The sequence below is a fragment of the Stenella coeruleoalba genome (genome assembly GCF_951394435.1).
Source record: "Stenella coeruleoalba genome assembly, chromosome: 10".
NCBI lineage: Eukaryota > Metazoa > Chordata > Mammalia > Artiodactyla > Delphinidae > Stenella > Stenella coeruleoalba.
The window spans coordinates 66,891,275-66,912,146 of NC_137156.1; the positions used below are offsets into that span (position 1 = coordinate 66,891,275).

At 44.4% G+C, this 20,872-nt stretch overlaps 1 protein-coding gene across 1 annotated transcript in view; it reads left to right on the forward strand.

Annotated features, from left to right (window-relative positions):
• Positions 1-4,839: 4,839 nt before the first annotated feature.
• Positions 4,840-20,872, forward strand: part of RBM6 (RNA binding motif protein 6) — a 107,018-nt gene continuing 90,985 nt past the window's right edge. The window contains exon 1 of the mRNA XM_079933616.1: positions 4,840-5,001. The gene's annotated coding sequence lies outside the window, so the exon portion shown is untranslated. The remainder of the gene's footprint in view (positions 5,002-20,872) is intronic.

Genomic DNA, 20,872 nt, shown 5'->3' on the forward strand with positions numbered 1-20,872 from the left:
CCTCCACAACACTGGACTGTGACTGACATTGTGACAAAGCTGTGGCCTTTTACCGGAGATGGCTTTGCACAGGGCTTAGACCTTCGCACATAGTTTAAGGGGAGCTTTCTCCTCCCTTTTATTGATAGTTAAGAACGTGTGAGAAAATGCCCAATTCCTTAACTATCTTTTCCCCTGGGAAGGAGAGAGGAGTCTCTCCCTGTCTCCACAGGTCACTCAGTATTTTCTCTCCTTACTAGCTCAGCAGGACAGGCTCCCACCCTTAGAGTAAATATCATTTATATAGTTTTACTCTCATTAATCCTGCCATATTACATTATGAGAGTTCAAGCCAAGAAGGTCTCATATTCTCTGGTTGATACAGAAATATCCTGGCTACATTCCATTAACCAGAAGCTGCAGCCCATAGAATTGATCCCTATAGAAGACAAATTTAAAAATTTTTTTAACATACCTAACCAATCTCCTCAACAGTCTCCACGTGACCTCAGGGCTTATCTGAGTCCCACTCTTGCTTTCAAGCACATCAGCTCAACCAGATAGCACCACTGTCATTTGGAAGTATTGCATCTCCTTAGCCAAGCAAGTGGCCATTTACTCCATGGGCTTCTGGCTAACTCTTGAGCCTAGGACACTCAGAGCAAACCGTTGTGGCTACTTACGAAACGTTTTAAGGTTGTGATTTAAAACTCTGTTTAAATCAACCTATTGACCTATATTTGAATATTGGGACAACCCTTCCTAAACGTCACTTTTTTTTTTTGTGGTGCGCGGGCCTCTCACTGTTGTGGCATCTCCTGTTGCGGAGCACAGGCTCTGGACACGCAGGCTCAGCGGCCATGGCTCATGGGCCTAGCTGCTCCACGGCATGTGGGATCCTCCCGGACTGGGGCACGAACCTGTGTCCCCTGCATCGGCAGGCGGACTCTCAACCACTGCGCCACCAGGGAAGCCCTAAAGGTCACTTTTTACTGATAGAATTACCAGGAAATAAATCTAGGTCTTTTGGAATAATAATACATGTCAATTCTGTGATGGCTCTGCTGCCCTGTATGATGCTGCTTCAAGCCTTGGGCTTTGAGTGAGGATTAGCCTTGGGCAGTGGGGAGGACTAGCTAGAACTGGAGCAAAGGTAATAAGACCTCTGTTCTTCCCCAGATGTCTTTTCTTTCATAGCTTGAGTGGACATTTCAGAACCTGAGGTGCTGTGAAAATGTTGTAGCTGAAGTGAAAAGACCCGATTGTATCCTGAGGCTGGGATCTGTTACCAGCCCTGTTGCTATCTTGCTGGTGTGACTCAGGGCAAATTTTTAAATGACTCTTTCAGCATCTTCAGCAGTTTCTCCCTCCTACAAATACAAGATTATATAATATGAAGTATTCTGAGCTAATAATAAGAATAGTCAGGCTTCCCTGGTGGCGCAGGGGTTAAGAATCCGCCTGCCAATGCAGGGGACACGGATTCGAGCCCGGTCCGGGAAGATCCCACATGCCACGGAGCAACTAAGCCCATGCGCCACAACTACTGAGCCTGAGCTCTAGAGCCCACAAGCCACAACTACTGAGCCCACATGCCACAACTACTGAAGCCTGTGCGCCTAGAGCCCATGCTCCACAACAAGAGAAGCCACGACAATGAGAAGCCCACGCGCCCCAGTAAAGAGTAGCCCCCGTTCACCACAACTAGAGAAAGCCCGCGCACAGCAACGAAGACCCAGCGCAGCCAAAAATAAATAAATAAAATAAATTAATTAAAAAAAAAAGAATAGTCAGTTCTTCCCTGGAAATTTTGAAGAGGTTTTCCTTCCTGTTTTTATTACTGTTTTGCAGTTCCTGGTAAGGCAGCTGGTTTTCCTGCTCTGCTGGAAAATTTCCTCTGTGGCCCTTGTATTATCTGTATCTCTCCTGGTTCCTGTCTCTCATTTTAACATTTGATCAAGTCCCTACTTTCGATGCTGAAGAGTCATGGCCCCAAGTGTGACCAAGGCAACAAAGAACAACAGGCAGCACAACAGTCTTCCTCTTTGCTGGGTTCTTCCATGTGAGAATTTAGGGGCTGAAAGTGAGTCAAGCTACCTCTGCAGCTGGACGTTGTGCTCCCCATTCCGGGCGAGGGCGCTGTTCTGGGTTAGCTATTCTAAATACTCATATTCCTGGTCTTAGGCAATATAAACAACCTTACAAGTACTATGGGCCAATGTAAGTTAAAAAAAAAAATTCTAGATGCTTCCTCTGAAAACTCAATAATCACCATAAGGAAAAGGGGAAAGTAGGCAGGAACATGAGCCTTGGAGTAGGACTGACCTGGGTTGGAATCCCCCCACCCTCTACTTTCCAGCTTCAGCAAGTTAATCTTTCTGGGCTTTGGTTTCCATAACTACAAAAGGGGATATCATACAGTTATTGTGAAGATTAAATGAGATAATGAAATGTCAGCACAAGGCCAGGCAAAGAGTTGTGAACAAGGGTAGCAATTATTATTGCCCAAGGAGCTTGGGCATAAGGCAAAAATAATTAGTTCTTTCATATGTTTACCTCCTTAGAGGACAAAGTACTATCCGATAAGGGAAAGAACCACCAACAATGGTCCAGTTTGGGAAGCAAAGTCGAAGTACCCACAGCTCTGTGTAGGTGTTCCTCCTTTTCCCTGAAACCTCTTAGTGCTGGTGTGCCCCAGGCCTCAGGGCTGCAACTCTGCTCTCCGGTTATTCTCACTCCTTCATTCCCTAGGTCATCTCATCCAGGCCCATGTCATTAAATATCAGCACCAGCGATATGTTGATACCTCCCAGATTTGCATCTCTATCCCTGACCTTTACCTTGAACTCCAGATTCATGTAGCCAACTGCCAACTCCACATCTTGTCTACTAGGCATCAAAAACAACCTACCCAGGGCTTCCCTGGTGGCGCAGTGGTTGAGAGTCCGCCTGCCAATGCAGGCGACGCGGGTTCGTGCCCCGGTCCGGGAAGATCCCACATGCCGCGGAGCGGCTGGACCCGTGGGCCATGGCCGCTGAGCCTGTGCGTCTGGAGCCTGTGCTCTGCAATGAGGGAGGCCACAATGGTGAGAGGCCCGCGTACCGCACACAAAAAAAACCCCAAAAAAACCACAACCTACCCAAAACTGAGCTCCTGCTCTTCCTACCAAAATTGCTCCTCTGACATTCTTCCCTCTTTCCCCTCATCCCAGTCCATGTTTCCTGTTTCCACTGTGGCCACATAGGTACAAGTATTATCCTTCTGTGGTTTTATTACTGCAACAGTCTCTTAATCAGCTGGCATGCTTCTGCCCTTCCCACCTTCAGTTTATTCTCTACACAGCAGCCAGAGGGATCCCGGTTACATGGAAGCCATGATATTATTCTGTTTAGAGCCCTCCGACAGCTTTCCATCTCCCTCCTTACAGAAACCAAACTCATTTCAGCAGAGATTGTATATCTTGTTTAGTTTGTTGTCTGTCTTCAGTAACCACCCCCACTCCCATCTCCACCAGAGCAGCAAAGTTTTGCTTTTGTTTTTTTTTAAGTATTTATTTTGCTGTGTCGGGTCTTAGTTGTGGCACGCGGGATCTTTGTTGTGGCATGCGGGATCTTTTTAGTTGCGACACGCAAACTCTTAGTTGCGGCATGCATGTGGGGTCTAGTTCCCCGACCAGGGATCAAACCCGGGCCCTCTGCATTGCTAGGGCAGAGTCTTAGCCATTGGACCACCAGGTAAGTCCCCAGAGCAGCAAAGTTTATCAGCTTTGTTCAGGTTCCTGTGGCCCCAGCACCTGATACAGTGCCTGGCACACAGCAAGAGCTTCATGCAGTTCTTGAATGACTTCCAGACAAGATGTCTGAAAAGTGGGAAAGTAACTTTAAAGACTACTTAACTCAACAATCTCTTTTCTCTACAGATAAGTCTTGCTTTATTTTAGAATGATTTATAGGCTTTTCTTGCAGCAGACTTCTTCGATTCCATGATGTTGAATTCAGGCTATAAAATCAGGTTACCTTCCCTGAGGAGCCACTACCTGGCGATACCAGGTAGCTGGAACCAGCAAGCATTTCAACAATGTAGATGATCCACTTGGAAGCTTGGAGCTGGCCATTTGAAGAACATTAGCTGTAAGGAGATTCTGGACATGAGCTGCAAACTGAAAGTTGTGCTGCCCCGTTTTCCACTAGATTGCTGATTTGCAGATACTTTCCAGTTGCTCTGTGACCTCGCACAAGTCACTCTTGGCCAGATGTATTGCCCGAGCTAGCAAGGCTCTGTGTAAACTGAGTAGATTTTCCTTCGTAGGTAGGGCTATTAAACCTTTAACACAGATGACACCCACCTGGTATTCCTGAGTCAGTAATACCTAACTTGGAAACCCATCAGAAGGAAAAGGAGACGAGCCTCTGTGACTACTGCTTCCCTATCCTATGGGAGGGTCGGAAAACAGGCTCTTGTGTGGGCCAGAAGCCCCTGCCTCGGAAGTCTTAGGCTGGAGACGCCTCCCTTCCATTTCCTTCATATTAACGGAAAATAAGTCGTTTTCAAGCTACGCAGGCCGGGGCCATATGTGCGCTCTGGCGGGGAGCAAAACTCGAGAAGGCCAAGCCACCAAGAAAATGCACGCCTCGCTCAACTCCAAAGACCGAAAAAGAACTAGAACCCGTGGGTCAGAGGCCAAACCACAACCCCCAGCAGCCCCGGCGGACGGAGTTGGGGGGGGAGGGAAGGGCGCCCTCCCATTGGACGCCGACGAGAGCGTGCTCTTACGTCCCACCCGCGCAGGCAAGCACCCCCCCTCCCGCCCCGCCCTCCGCCCCCCGCGCGGGGTACGCCGGGAGTGGATTCGGTGCGACCGGCCGCGGTACTCCATCTCCCGGCGGGCAGAGCGCTAAAGGCGGCGGCGCCTTTGTGAAGGCAGCGGCTCGGCGCGGAGGAAGTTCCGGTTTCCGCGGCGCTGGGTCGGTGGCAGCGGCCGAGGATTAGGAGGAGCGGGCCGCGGAGGCCGCGCTGCCTCGGTAAGGGCTTGTGGCCGTAGAGAGGGCGTGCCGGAGCCTGGGGGAAAAGAGCCGGCCTGCCAGGCCGCTCTGGACGTCGCGGGCCCGCGCGGGCTAGAAGCTGCAGCTTCGGTGTCGCGGGGCGGCCGCGGCCTCGCTCAGGAAGAGAGCCAAGTGGCGGTGTGGTGAGGGAGGCGCCGCCCACGGGAGGAACGCCCCAGAATGGTCGCGGGCCCGGGGCGGGGCCCGGCGCGGCGGTGGAATTACCGGTCCAGTCTCGGGGCGGCCGGCTGCGGTGTTTTGTAGCTGGCGCGTGGTTGCGGTTCGGTGCTCCTGGTCTGAGGAGCTCCAAGCAGGCGGCCCTTTCTTCCTCCTTTTTTCCTGCTTTTTAAAGATTCTGATACAGTTCTGAGGCATCGTTCAAGAGGGAGCTTTTTTTGTGCTTAGCATGTAGCCTCACTCTCAGACCTGGACAGACCCGAGTGGGCTCAGCCGAACCACAGGGCGCGAGAGTTCGGAGCCCGGCACTCGGGGCTGTAGAATCTGGAGCCAGGGGAGTGGTCTGGTGGGTCCTGCACCCGTTGGGCGCAGGTAGGAGGAGAGGGAAGTTTCCTCGTATTCGCTTTTTAGATTCCTTTTGGCGTTGTAAATCTGTGTTTTTCTCTTAATTTTAGAATTGATGTTGTGCTTATGGGCTCAACTCTGGGCGTGCATTTTTTAATAAAACAAAGGGCCTTGTTTTGTAGGGTACATAAACTGTAAGAGTACTTGTATTTTTTGCACATTCCAGGTTTGCTTGTGAAGGTCAGAATTGCGGGGATCTAGGTGGAGTTCAGTAGACTTAGATGCGCCTGGTCACCTGATTCATTTCTGAACTCTGGATTGTGCCCTAGGTTTGTTAGTTTTCAACTTCCTGTTGAGTAGTGCCACCAATGTGAATGGTTTAATAATGTCAACATCAGCAAACTTGTGAGGACTATAGGAGAGGTATCAAGAACTGATAAGTGAGGGTAGGACTGACAATGGTATGTTAGCATTCTGGTGAAACACACAAAAGTTGGACCTGAACCTTGCCTGGTTAACAGGCATCTAAGTAGGTACCTAACCTATAGAATAGGTACTAGGTCTCTGTTTCTGGACATTTGTAGCACCCTTCTTTATAGAATTCTGTTACCAGAATTGGGTTTACTTTTGTTGCCTTTAGGAGCCTAGTTTTTTGTAGCCTTTCAGAGGAGAATTGTCAATGGAGAGGTTACTAAGTGAACTCTCCAGTCTTAATTGAAGATACATGGGCAAGGTTATACTCTTCTGCCGGTGTTTAAATGTATGAAATGGTGTGTTAATAATCTAACTCAGAGTTGTATTAACATTAAAGCTATTGGAAAATTCTTTTTTTGAAAAAAAATTTAAATTTTATTTATTTATTTTAGGCTGCATTGGGTCTTCGTTGCTGCGTGCAGGCTTTCTTTAGTTGCGGCGAGTGGGGGCTACTCTGTTGTGGTGTGCGGGCTTCTCATTGCAGTCCCTTCTCTTGTTGCAGAGCACAGGCTCTGGGCGCGGGCTCAGTAGTTGTGGTGCAGGGGCTTAGTTGCTCCGTGGCATGTAGGATCTTCCCAAACCAGGGCTTGAACCCGTGTTCCCTGCATCGGCAGGCGGATTCTTAACCACTGCACCACCAGGAAATTCCCGCTATTGGAAAGTTCTGAAATTTTAGAGATGATAAATCATGGACTCTTCTGGCTACATTCCAAGTGCTTAGAATTTATTTTCCTGCTAGAATTCCACAGTAGTTGTTCATCTCATTCGCTTAGTTAACGGGGCATCTATTGGGTGCCTTTAATAACCTTCCTATCACACTGTGGGACTCAGTAGAGCAGAGTGGGTAACTGTAGGAGCTCTAAAATCTGGTAGGGTTTGAACCCCTGACTCTTCCACTACCTGAGTGACATTGGACAAATTACTTAACTTCAATTTCCTCATACGTGAAATGAGGTTAAGAAATGTAGCCACCTCGGTAGGTTGTTTTGAGGTTTATGTAATCCTTTTAGAACAGTGCCTGGTGTGTGGAAAGTGTTCACTAAATGTTAGCCATGGTTACCTTTTTAAGAAATAGCTTTGTTGAGATATAATTCACACACCATACAGTTCACCCATTTAAGGTGCTTAATTCAGTGTTTTTTTGTATATTACGTTACTTTTTTTTTTTTTACAAAGTTGTGATGAATGTATTTTGTTACATACATTGTAACAAAATTTGCCATTTAAGCCATTTTTATGTGTAAACTTCACATAAAATTCATTGCATGAATTACATTCACAATGTAATGAAACCATAACCATTATCTATTTCTAAAACTTTTTCATCGCCTCAAACAGAAACCCTAACCATTAAGCAAGTAACTCCTATTGCCCCCTCCCTCTAGCCCCTGGTAACATCTAATCTGTATTCTGTCTCTGTTTATTTACCTGTTCTGGGTAACCCATATAAGTGGAATCATACAATATTTGTCCTTTCATGTCTGACTTATTTCAGGTAAAAATGTTTTCATGTCATAGCGTGTGTCCAAACTTCATTCTTCTTCTTTTTTTTTTTTAATTTATTTATTTATTTTTGGCTGCATTGGGTCTTCGTTGCTGCGCGCGAGCTCTCTCTAGTTGCGGCGAGCGGGGGCAACTCTTCGTTGCGCTGCGCTGGCTTCTCATCGCGATGGCCTCTCCTGCCACAGAGCACGGGCTCTAGGCGCACAGGCTCAGCACCTGTGGCACGGTGGCTCAGTAGTTGTGGCTCACAGGCTCTAGAACACAGGCTCAGTAGTTGTGGTGCATGGGCTTGCTCCACGGCATGTGGGATCTTCCCGGACCGGGGCTCGAACCCGTGTCCCCTGCTTTGGCAGGCAGATTCTCAACCACTGCGCCACCAGGGAAGTCCCCATTCTTTCCTTTTTAATTAAAGATTTTTTTAAAAACTGAGATGTAATTGACATCTTCATTCCCTTTTAAGGCTGAACAAAACTCAGTTGGTATGTATAGACCACATTTTGTTTAATTGTTCACTTGCTAGACAGTTGGGTTTTCACCTTTTGGCTGTTGTGAATAATGCTGATGTGAACATGGGTATACAAATATCTCTTCATGTCCCTGTTTTCAGTATCTTTGGGTATATACCCAGAAGTGGATCATATGGTAATTCTGTGTTTAGCTTTTTGAGGAACCACCATACTGTCTTCCACAGCAGTTGCATTGTTCCCACCAGTAATGCACAAGGGTTCCAACTTCTCCACATCCCAACACTTGTTTTCTGTTTTTTTGTTTTTGTTTTTTTTCAGTAACCACCTAAATGGGTGTGAAGTAGTGTCTCTCTCTCTCTCTTCTCTCTCTCTCTCTCTCTCTTTCTTTAACCATTTTAATGTGTACACTTCAGTGGTATTAAGTACCTTCCCACTGTTGTGCAACCATCATTACCATCCAGCTTCAGAACTTTTTTGTCTTCTCAAACTGAACCTCTGTACCCATTAAACAATAACTTCCTATTCTCTCCTCCCCCAACCCCTGGTACCCACCATTCTACTTTCCATCTCTATGAATTTGCTTGTCCTAGGTACCTTATATAAATAGAATCATAAATTATACAATATTTGTCCTTTCATGACTGGCTTATTTTACGTAGCAGAATGTCTCCAAGGTTCATCCATGTTATAGCATCTGTCAGAATTTCATTCCTTTTTGAGGCTGAATAGTATTCCATTATATATATATATGCTATATTATGTTTATCTTTTCATCTATTGGTGGGCATTGGGTTGTTTCCACCTTTTGACTGTTGTGAGTAATGCAGGAATGAACATGGGGGCGGGTACACATATCTACTTGAGTTCCTGCTTTCATTTCTTTTGGGTTTATACCCAGAATTGGAATTGTTGGATCACATGATAATTTTGTTTTTAATTTTTTGAGGAACTGCCATATGTTTTACACAGTGGCTGCACCATTTTACATGCCCACCAGCAACACAGAGGGTTCTGATTTCTCCACATCCTCACCAGCCTCTGTTAGGTTTGTTTGTTTGTTCGTTTATTTTTGTTTTGTTTAATAACCATCTTAATGGGTGTGAAGGCGTATCTGGTGATTTTGAGTTGCATTTCCCTAACTGCTAATGATGTTGAGAGTCTTCCTTTGTGTTTATTGACCATTTGTATGTCTTCTTTGAAGAAATGTGTGTTCAAGTCCTTTGCTCATTTTTGAGTCAGGTTGTCTTTTGTTGTTGACTTTTAGTTTTCTGTATATTCTGGATGTTAATCCCTCATCAGATATGTGTATTGCAGATATTTTCTCCCATTCGTGAATTGCCTTTTTACTCTGTTGATAGTGTTCTTTGAAGCATAGAAGTTTTTAATGTCGATGAAGTCCAGTTTGTCTTTTTTTTTGACTCTGCTTTTAGTGTTATATCCAAGAGATCATTGCCAAATCCAATGCATGAAGCTTCCCCTCTCACTGTTGTGGCCTCTCCCGTTGCGGAGCACAGGCTCTGGATGCGCAGGCTCAGCGGCCATAGCTCACGGACCCAGCCGCTCCGCGGCATGTGGGATCTTCCCGGATTGGGGCACGAACCCATGTCCCCTGCATCGGCAGGTGGACTCTCAACCACTACGCCACCAGGGAAGCCCTCTTCCCTCTTTTGAATTCTTTTTTTGAGATAACTTTTGTATATGGTGTTGGGTAAGGGCCCCACTTGATTCTTTTGCGTGTGGGTATCCAGTTTCCCTATGACCATTTGTTGCAAAGACTGTCTTTTTCCCATTGAATGGAATTGGCACCCTTGTTGAAAATAACTTGACCATGTATGTGAGGGTTTATTTCTGGGTTCTCTATTCCATTGTTCTGTATGTCTGTCCTTATACCAATACCACACTGTTTTGATTACTGTAACTTTATAGTAAGTTTTGAAATCGGGAAGTGAGAGTCCTCCAGCTATGTTCTTTTTCAAGGCTATTCAGAGACCTATGAAATTCTATACGAATTTTAGGATGGGCTTTGGAATCAGATGGTCTTGAGTTTGCATTTTGGCTTTTCCTCATATTAGTTATATTGTTTTGGGGCAAGTCTCTCAACCTATTTGAGCCTCAGTTTCATAGTCTGTAAAGTGGGGATTGTAACAGAACTTACCCCATGGAGGACCTGTGATGATTAAGTGAGAGAACCCATGTAAAATGCGCAACTGTGGCAGAGTCAGTACTCAGCTGTGCCTGCCTTTATTACTCTTGTTTCAGAGAGTAGGAATAGACATACTCAGAAAGGTCCTTTCCAGCTTAATGTTATTGTCATTTTAAACACCTGACCATAGTAGCAGTAGTAATAATATTTAATACATTGTTGCTTTAAAATTTTTCAAAACTTTTTTTTGGAGGCATAATTTACATATCATAAAATTCACTTATTGTAACAGTTCAGTTTGATGCAGTCATCACCACTATTCAGATTTAGAATATTTCCAACACCTCAAAACATTCCCTAGTTCCTGTTTGTTGTTAATCTACACTTCCCACTCTTAACTGCAAGTCCTAGCATCCACTGATCTGCTTTCTGCCTCTGTAGTTTTATGTTTTCTAGAAATTTCATATAATTGGAATGTCTGGCTTCTTTCACTTGTAATCTTTTTTGAGATTTATCCATGTTGCATTCCTTTTTACGAGTATATCACATTTGTTTATCCATCTACCTGTGGATTGACATTTGGATTCTTTTCAGTTTTTGGCTGTCATGAATAATGTTGCTATCAATGCAATTACTTCTGATGCATGATCTCATTTACTCCTTACAGTAATCATATGAGGTAGGTACCATTATTATTCCCCTTGTGTAGGAGGAGAGCTTTGAGGCATATAGAAGTTAAATATAACTTACCAAGGGTACATAGAAAGCTAAAGTTTTGGGCTTCCCTGGTGGTGCAGTGGTTAAGAATCCTCCTGCCAATGCAAGGGACACGGGTTCGAGCCCTGGTCTGGGAAGATCCCACATGCTGTGGAGCACCTAAGCCCATGCACCACAACTACTGAGCCTGCACTCTAGAGCCCTCAAGCCACAACTACTGAAGCTCGTGTGCCTAGAGCCTGCGCTCTGCAACAAGAGAAGCCACCGCAATGAGAAACCTGCGCACTGCAACAAAGAGTAGCCCCCACACACCACAACTAGAGAAAGCCCGTGTGTAGCAATGAAGACCCAATGCAGCCAAAAATAAATTAAAAAAAAAAAAAGAAAGCTAAAGTTTTGTCTTCCTTTTTTTTTTTTCTTTTCTCTTGGCCATGCTGCGTGGCATGCGGGATCTTAGTTCCCCAACTGGGGATGGAACCCATGCCCCGTGCAGTGGAAGCTTGGAGTCCTAACCACTGGACCACCAGGGAATTACCAGAAGCTGGAGTTTTGATTCAAACTCAGGCAGTCTGACTCTAAAACATATTCACTAGGCCAATGGTCTTGAAACCCTTTTACTCTTGAACCACCTAAAAGGATTAAAAAAAATTTTAACCCCTAAAATTTCGAAAAAATTTTTTACCACCTTGTACATTTCTATGTTGGCATCTTAACACTTCTGTCATAAATGGCTGCAAAGGATGTATTTTCTGGTATAATATATATGCTGCATATATGCTTTAAATATGTAGTTGACAAAACCTTGGAACTGCAGATTTAATTTATGGAAAATGTCTGCCATTTAATTTAATTGGCAAATCAAACTTTAATGTCAATCATTTAGCCAAACCAGACTGCATCAATGGGAACATTCCAAATCCCAATGATTGTTGAAATAAACTGTTAAAAAGAGTCATAACATTTACTGAGCATTTATTTATGAGGCACCGTTCTAGTGAATTTACATTGTCATTTTATCCTGATAACTATGAAGTAGACATCTTTATCCTGATTTTTAGAGAGAAGTAAACTGAGGCATTAAGTTAAATAACTTGCTTAAGGAGCTACATTGTGCAGAGCCAAGATTTGCCTCCAGGCAATCTAACTGTGAACCCCAGCAGAGTATGTCCAGAGACTGCACTCTTGTCCCTTCACCACCACACTGTGCTTTCTTATAAAACTCACTTTTAAACTAGGAACCTGACTGTAATTTGCTGGTGTAAGGGACCAGGATATAATATTTAAAATCTGGGAAATTTCTATTCACAAGAAAAAGCAGCTCTAATGAAGTATTTAAATGTCTCCCTATAGTAGTAAAGTCTTATTTGTACATGAGCTTGAGATTCCTATGGGATAGCTAAGTGGCCATTTCTGGCAGGCATTTGGACTTTATAGAGAAGTCTAAGCTGGGGATGGAGATGTGGAAATTATCATCATAGAGATGGTAGAGATAGTGGTTAAATTGGGAATGGGTAAGATTGCCCAGTGTCTTAGCTTGGGCTGCTCTAACAAAATACCCTAGACTGGGTGACTTAAACAATACAAATTTCTCATAGTTCTGGAGCCAGGGAAGTTTTTTTTTTTGTTGTTGTTGTTTTTTGGCTGCGTTGGGTCTTCGTTGCTGTGCGTGGGCTTTCTCTAGTTGTGGCGAGTGGGGGTTACTCTTTGTTGATGTGCATGGGCTTCTTATTTGTGGTGGCTTCTCTTGTTGTGGAGCGTGGGCTTTAGGCGTGAGGGCTTCAGTAGTCGTGGCTTGCGGACTCTAGATCGCAGACTCAGTAGTTGTGGCGCATGGGCTTAGTTGCTCCGTGGCATGTGGGATCTTTCTGGACCGGGGCTCTTTCCCGTGTCCCCTGCATTGGTGGGTGGATTCTTAACCACTGAGCCACCAGGGAAGTGCCGGCGGGGAAGTTTAAGATTAAGGTGCCAGACAGTATGGTTCCTGGTGAGATCCTCTTGATTTGCAGACAGCTGCCTTCCCGCTGTATGCTCACATGGCAGGGAGAGAGAGAGAGCATCTCTCTTTTGTCCCTTTTTAAAAAAAATAAAATTATTTATTTATTTTTGGCTGTTTTGGGTCTTTGTTGCTGCGTGCGGGCTTTTCTCTAGTTGCAGCAAGTGGGAGCTACTCTTTGTTGCGGTGCATGGGCTTCTCATTGCGGTGGCTTCTCTTGTTGCAGAGCACGAGCCCTAGGCGTGCAGGCTTTAGTAGTTGTGGCTTGCGGGCTCTAGAGCGCAGGCTCAGGAGTTGTGGCGCACGGGCCTAGTTGCTCTGCAGCGTGTGGAATCGACCAGGGCTCGAACGCGTGTCCCCTGTGTTGGCAGGTGGATTCTTAACCACTGCACCACCAGAGAAGTCCTCTTTTGTCCCTTCTTATAAGAGCATCAACCCCATTCCTAAGGGCTCTACCCTCATGACCTAATTACCTCCTAAAGGCCCCATCTTCAAATACCGTCACATTGGAGATTAGGACTTCAACACATGAATTTTGAGGTAACACAAACATTCAGTTTAGTCTATAGCACCAAGAGACGGCATCAAGAAACATGCTGGGGAACAGAATAGAGGCTAGGGGATTAGCAGTATTTGGTGGACGTTCATTTATATATTGAACTAATATTTAAAGGTTTTGTATTGGGTGTGTGGGTGTGTGTTTTGCATGAGGGAGACTTGAGTATGTTTACAAACAAAAAGGAAGTAGTCAGCAGAGTGGTAATATAGGTCAAAAAATGAGTTAAGTGATGGAGCAAGGTAAGGGTACGTTCTTCAGACTACAGTCTTTAATTAATGGGTACACAAAAACATCCCAGAGAGACTATGGGCATGTATATTTTTAAAGGAATCAATATGCAGAACTTGCCTTCCATAAATACTTTTCTTAAGAATGATTTGGGGACTTCTCTGGTGGTCCACTGGGTAAGACTCCACGCTCCCAATGTGGGGGGCCCAGATTCGATCCCTGCATGCCTGCCGCAACTAAGGAGTCTGTGTGCCACAACTGAAAGATGCCACATGCTGCAACTAAAGATCCTGCATGCCATAATGAAGATCCCACATGCTGCAACTAAGACCTGGTGCAGCTTAAATAAATATTAAAACAAACAAAAAAAGAATGAATCTTGCTCCTGGGTGTAAGAATGAAAACTCTTAGAAGAAAACATAGGGGGAAAGCTTTATGCGTTGGGTTTGGCAATGATCATTTAGAGGATATGACACCAAGGGCACAGTCAACAAAAGGAAAAATAGACAAATTGGACTTCATCAAAATTAAAAACTTTTGTGGTCAGTGAACACTATGAACAGAGTAAAAAGGCAACTCACAAAATGGGAGAAAATATTTTCAAATCACACGTCTGACAAGGGATTAATATCCAGAATATATAGAAAACTTCTAAACTCAACAACAACAACAAAAAACCTGAATCAAAAAATGGGCAAAGGGGGCTTCCCTGGTGGCGCAGTGGTTGAGAGTCCACCTGCCGATGCAGGGGACGCGGGTTCGTGCCCTGGTCCGGGAGGATCCCGCATGCCGCGGAGCGGCTGGGCCCGTGAGCCATGGCTGCTGGGCCTGCGCGTCCAGAGCCTGTGTTCCGCAGCGGTGAGAGGCCCGCGTACCGCCAAAAAAAAAAAAAAATAAAAGGGCAAAGGACTTGAATAGACATTTCTCCCAAAAAGGATATACAGCTGGCCAATAAGCACATGAAAAGATTCTCAGCATCATTATTGATTAGGGAAATGCAAATCAAAACCACAATGAGATACCACTTCATACCCATTAGGAAGGCTGTTATTAAAAAACAAAACAAAACAGAAAAACAGTATAACAAGTGTCGGTGAGGATGTGGATAAATTGGAACTTGTATTATTCTGCTAGGGCTGCCATAGCAAAATACTGCAGACTAGGTGGCTTAAACAACAGAAAATTATTTTCTCACAGTTTGGAGGCTGAAGTCTAAGATCAAGGTGTCAGCAGTTTTGGGTTTTGATGAGGCCTCTCTCCTTGGCTTGCAGAAGGCCATCTTCTGTCCATGTCCTCACATGGCCTTTTCCCTGTGCATGCATTCCTGGTGTCTCTTCCACTGATGCCAGTCCTGTTGGATTGGGGCCCCGCCCTTATGGCCTCTTTCAACCTTAATTACTTCCTCAAAGGCCCTATTTCCAAATACAGTCACATTGGGAGTTAGGGCTTCAGCATATGAATTGGAGGGGGCACAGTTCAGTCCATAACAAAACCATTGTACACTATTTGTGGGAATGTAAAATGGTGTAGCTGCTGTGGAAAACAGTATGGTGGTTCCTCAAAAAATTAAAAATAGAATTACCATATGATCCAGCAATTCTACTTCTGGGTATATATATCCAAAAGAACTGATCTCAAAGAGATATTTGTATACCCTTGTTCATTATTCACATTATCCAAATGATGGGAGTAACCAAATGTCCATAAGTGGATGAATAGATAAAATGTACACACAATAGAATATTATTCAGCCTTAAAAAGACATGAAATTCTGATAGCTGTTGGAATATGTATGAACCTTGAAGACATTATGGTAAATGAAATAAGCCAGAAAGAACAAATATTGTATGATTCCACTAGTATTGAGGTACTTAGAGTAGTCAAAATCATAAAGACAAAGTGGAACGGTGGTTGCCAAGGACTAGGTTAAGAGGGGAGTGGGGAGTACTGTTTAGTGGGTACAGAGTTTCTGTTTTGCAAGATGAAAAAAGTTTTGTGGGTGGATGGGGATGATATTTGCAAAACACTGTGGATGTACTTAATCCCTCGTAACTGTATACTTAAAGATGGTTAAAGTGGTAAACTTAAATTATTTTTAAAAAATGGCTCTTGTTGATTCTCCTTTTCCACTTCCTCTTTCTTACTAACCCTTCTCCCACTTTACCAAAAAGTCACCTTTGCATTTGCAATCTAACTGAAGTACACTGTGCCAGGGAGGATACCCTTTAGGACACCAAACAATGTTTATATCTCATCCCCCATTGAAGGATATTTGGGTTGTTTCCATTTTTTTTTAAAGCTATTATGAATAAAGCTGTTGTGAACATTTTTGTAGAGATCTTTTATTTTCATTTATCTTAGGCAAATACTTTAGAAGTGGAATTGCTGGGTCATAGGGTAGTGTTTCTCAGGCCAGTTTCTAAAGTGATTGTACAATTTTGCATTCTTTGTGTGTGTGTGTGTGAACTTTTTTTTTTTGATTTATTTATCTTATTTTATTTTTGGCTGCATTGGGTCTTCATTGCTGCACGCGGGGCTTTCTCTAGTTGCAGTGAGAGGGGGCTACTCTTCCTTGCCATGCCCGGGCGGCTTCTCTTGTTGCGGAGCACAGACTCTAGGTGCACAGACTTCAGTAGTTGTGGCTCGCGGGTTCTAGAGCGCAGACTCAGTAGTTGTGGCATGCGGGCTCAGTAGTTGTGGCTCACGGGCTCTAGAGCGCAGGCTCAGTAGTGGTGGTACATGGGCTTAGTTGCTCCGCGGCATGTGGGATCTTCCCAGGCCAGGGCTTGAACCTGTGTCCCCTGCATTGGCAGGCGGATTCTCAACGACTGCGCCACCAGTGAAGCCCTACAATTTTGCATTCTTTCGAGTAGTGTATGAGTTCTGATTGCTGGAAATCTTTGTGTATCTGATTTTGTGAATCTTTTTAATTTTAGCAATTCTAGTGAGTGTGTATTGGTATCTCATTGTGGTTTTAATCTTTTCCTTCTGACTAATAATAGGGAGCATTTGTCAGACATGTGTCACAAATATTTACTTGCTGTTTTGTAGTTTACCTATTCATTTTTTTAACAGTGTCTTTTTTTTTTTTTTTTTTTTTTTGCGGTATGCAGGCCTCTCACTGCTGTGGCCTCTCCCGCTGCGGAGCACAGGCTCCGGACGCGCAGGCTCAGCAGCCATGGCCCATGGGCCCAGCCGCTCCGCCGCATGCGGGATCCTCCCGGACCGGGGCACGAACCCGCGTCCCCCGCATCGGCAGGCGGACTCTCAACCACTGCGCCACCAGGGAAGCCTAACAGTGTCTTTTGAAGAACAGATTTTGATTTTAATATTTTTCTTTATGGCTAATGCTTTCTAGGTCCTTGACAAAAGTCTTTGCTGATACCGAGCTCAAAAATATTTTTCCTGTGTTTTATTTTTTTGCTATGCCTCTTGGCTTGTGGCATCTTAGTTCCCTGACCAGGAATTGAACCCGGGCCACCGCAGTGAAAGCGTAAAGTCTTAACCACTGGACCGCCAGGGAATTCCCTGTGTTTTCTTTTAGAAACATTATAGTTTTAGCTTCTGCATTTATGTAGATCCACTTTTAATGTGGTATGATAGTAGGCAAAGCAAATGCCATCAATGGGGATTTAGGATATGATTCTGGAGAGGAAGCCTGAAAAATCACTATTACATTTGAGGAGGAATCTTTTTTTTTTAATTTATTTTTTTTGCCTGTGTTGGGTCTTCATTGCTGCTCACGGGCTTTCTCTAGTTGCAGTGAGCGGGGGCTGCTCTTAACTGTGGTGCATGTGCTTCTCATTGCGGTGGTTTCTCTTGTTGCTGAACACAGCCTCCAGGGCACGTGGGCTTCAGTAGTTGTGGCTTGCGGGCTCTAGAGCACAGGCTCAGGAGTTGTGGTGCACGGGCTTAGTTGCTCCGTGGCATGTGGGATCTTACCAGACCAGGCATCGAACCTGGTTCCCCTGCATTGGCAGGTGGATTCTTAACCACTGTGCCACCAGGGAAGTCCCGAGGACAAATCTTTTTAAGTGTAATTGAAATGAATACACTTAAATTTTTTTAATGGGAATTTGCAGGGGTTGGGGGAGCAATGGTGCTTCCAGCAGTCACTAATTCTAGGTCCAATAGTGCATATTAAAATTACTGCTGTTTAAAAACTCATAGTTGGATCATAGTTGGGTAGGTGCTCACACCAGTCCTTGCCTGTTGGTGCCGCCTTGATCCTCTTAGCTGAGTGTCCTGTTTGGCTCAAAGCATTTACTTTGGAAAAAATTAGAATGTTTAAAGCAGGAACAAGCTGCTATATACCACAGCTAAAACTAACGGAATAGTACCCCTGGTTCTGCTTTGTTGGCTTTTGGAACTGAAGTCATGAGTAAGAGGGGTGGCCCTGGGTATTGGTTTTATTTTGCTGGAGGTAAATTTCTTGGATATGTGCAGAATGGACCAAAGTGAAGGTATTTGCCAAGAATTTTTTTTAATTAATTAATTTAATTTATTTTTGTCTGTGTTGTGTCGTCATTGCTGCGCGTGGGCTTTCTCTAGTTGCGGCGAGCGGGGGCTACTCTTCGTTGCGACAGGCGGGTTTTTCATTGCGGTGGCTTGTCTTGTTGCGGAGCATGGGCTCTAGGCATGTGGGCTTCAGTAGTTGTGGCACGTGGGCTCGATAGTTGTGGCTCGCAGGCTCTGGAGTGTAGGCTCAGTAGTTGTGGCGCACGGGCTTAGTTGCTCCGCGGCATGTGGGATCTTCCCGGAGCAGGGCTTGAACCTGTGTCCCCTGCATTGGCAGGAGGATTCTTAGCCACTGTGCCACCAGGGAAGTCCCGCCAATAATGTTTTTATTAATCAAGAGTCAAAGGCAGAGGAGGCTTAGAAACAATCAGCTAACATCATCATTCTAACCTTAAAGGCTGCTGACCCTATACAATGGGGAGGCTTTATTCCCATACCCACTGGTTGGTTTCCAGGAAACCAGTCTTTATGTTCTGGAGGAGTATAATTGTAAAGCTGAAAATTAAAGGAATTGATGAGAAGGGCATCACTAGGAGTGCAATCCATGGTTTAATGTGATGCTTGCCATCTCTCAGGATTAAATGACTCCTGTTCAACCAGTATTCACGTGAAATTACTTTTCAATTCAGCATTCAGAACTCTCATTTGAGTGTCATACAGAGTGCAGTAAGTCAAAGGAAAACAAATATCTTATATTAACGCATATGTGTGAAACGTAGAAAAATGGTACAGATGAACCTGTTTGCAGGGCAGGAATAGAAACTCAGATGTAGAGAACTGATGTGTGGACGTGGGGGGGGAGGGGAGGGTGGAATGAATTGGGAGATTAGGTTTGACGTAAATACACTACCATGTGTAAAATAGATAGCTAGTGGGAACCTGCTGTATAGCACAGGGAGCTCAGCTCAGTGCTCTGTGATGAGCTAGATGGGTGGGATGAGGGGGTAGGAAGGTCCAAGAGGGAGGGGATATATGTATACATATAGCTGATTCACTTCACTGTACAGCAGAAACTAACACAACATTGTAAAGCAATTATACTACAATAAAAACAAACAAACAAAAGCCTCTCATTTGACTATTTACTACTACCACCAAGATCTACACCTGCAGCAGCTTCACCTGGACTTACATCTCAGCCTTACCACAGGGGCCCTCTTACTCATTGCTATGTTGCATCTGTTAGGGGTGGGATCTGGGCATTTGAGGTGGCAGGCCTTCCGTTCCCACTTGCATGTTCACCGCCAGGTACAGTTGTGTAATTAGTGTTATAGTGCCACTTATTTTCAGAGTTAGGTGGTATGGCAGGTGACTTGTTATACATTCCTTAGTGGATTCTGACTTTCTTGGCTCCTGTCTTGCTGTGTATATCAACCAATATCCCTGCTGGGTTCTGATGAGCTTCAGAATTTAAAGCCTTAACCTGGCATTCAGTTCATCCCGCAGTGCCAGTTCTGTTTACCAAAAGTAGCCCTGGCTCCATGCCAGTAACTCAAGAGTTTTTGTTTGGTTTTTTTGTTTGTTTTTTTTGCAGTATGTGGGCCTCTCACTGTTGTGGCCTCTCCCGTTGCGGAGCACAGGCTCCGGACGCGCAGGCTCAGCGGCCATGGCTCACGGGCCCAGCCGCTCCGCGGCATGTGGGATCTTCCCGGACCGGGTCACGAGCCCGTGTCCCCTGCATCGGCAGGCGGACTCTCAACCACTGCGCCACCAGGGAAGCCCAACTCAAGAATTTTTACCCATTTAAAGTTTAAGGATAGTTTAACATCATTTCAGCCCCAAGACCTGTAATCATTTGCTTTGCTGGATTAAACTGTCCGAAGAATTCCAGCTATTCTGAGGAAATTTTGGAGGGAACCGCTAGATGTTTGTACATATCTTTGGCCCCATTCACACCAGTAGTATATGAGGGTTCTAATTTCTTCAAATTCTTGTCAACTTATCTTTTTATTAGAGACACCCTAGTGGATATGAAGTGGTATCTTACTGTGGTTTTTTTGTTTGTTTTGTTTTGTTTTGTTTTTTGGCTTATGGGATCTTAGTTCCCCGACCAGGGATTGAACCTGGGCCACGGCATTGAAAGTGCTGAGTCCTAACCACTGGACCACCAGGGAACCCCCTTATTATGGTTTTGATGTGCATTTCCCTTATGGGTAATGTTGAGCATTTTTCTTGTGCTTATTGGCCTTTTAAAAGTATCATCTTTGGAGAAATGTCTATTCATAGCCTTTGCCCATTTTAAAAATTGGGTTATTTTGCTACTGAGTTATAAAATAGTTCTTTATGTATTCTAGATACAGGTCCCTTATCAAATATGATTTACACAAGTTTCCTCCCATTCTGTGGGCTGTCTTCACTTTCTTGATGGTGTCCTTTAAAGCACAAAATTTAAAATTTTGATGATATCCAATTGATCTATTTTATTTTTCCTTTTGTTGCTTGTGCTTTTGGTATTCATCTTATCCAAAAAGCCATTTCTTAATCTAAGGTCATGAAGATTTATGCCTGTTCTAAGAATTTTATAGTTTTACCTCTTAAAACATTTAGGTCTTTGATCCATTTGTATTAATTTTTATACATGACATGAAGTAGGGGTTCAACTTTATGCTTCTGCATGGGGACATCCACTTGTCCCAGTACCATTTGTTGAAAAGACTGTTCTTTCTTCATTGAATTGTCTTAGAACTCTTGTCTAATACACTTGATCCTAAATGTGAGGGTTTATT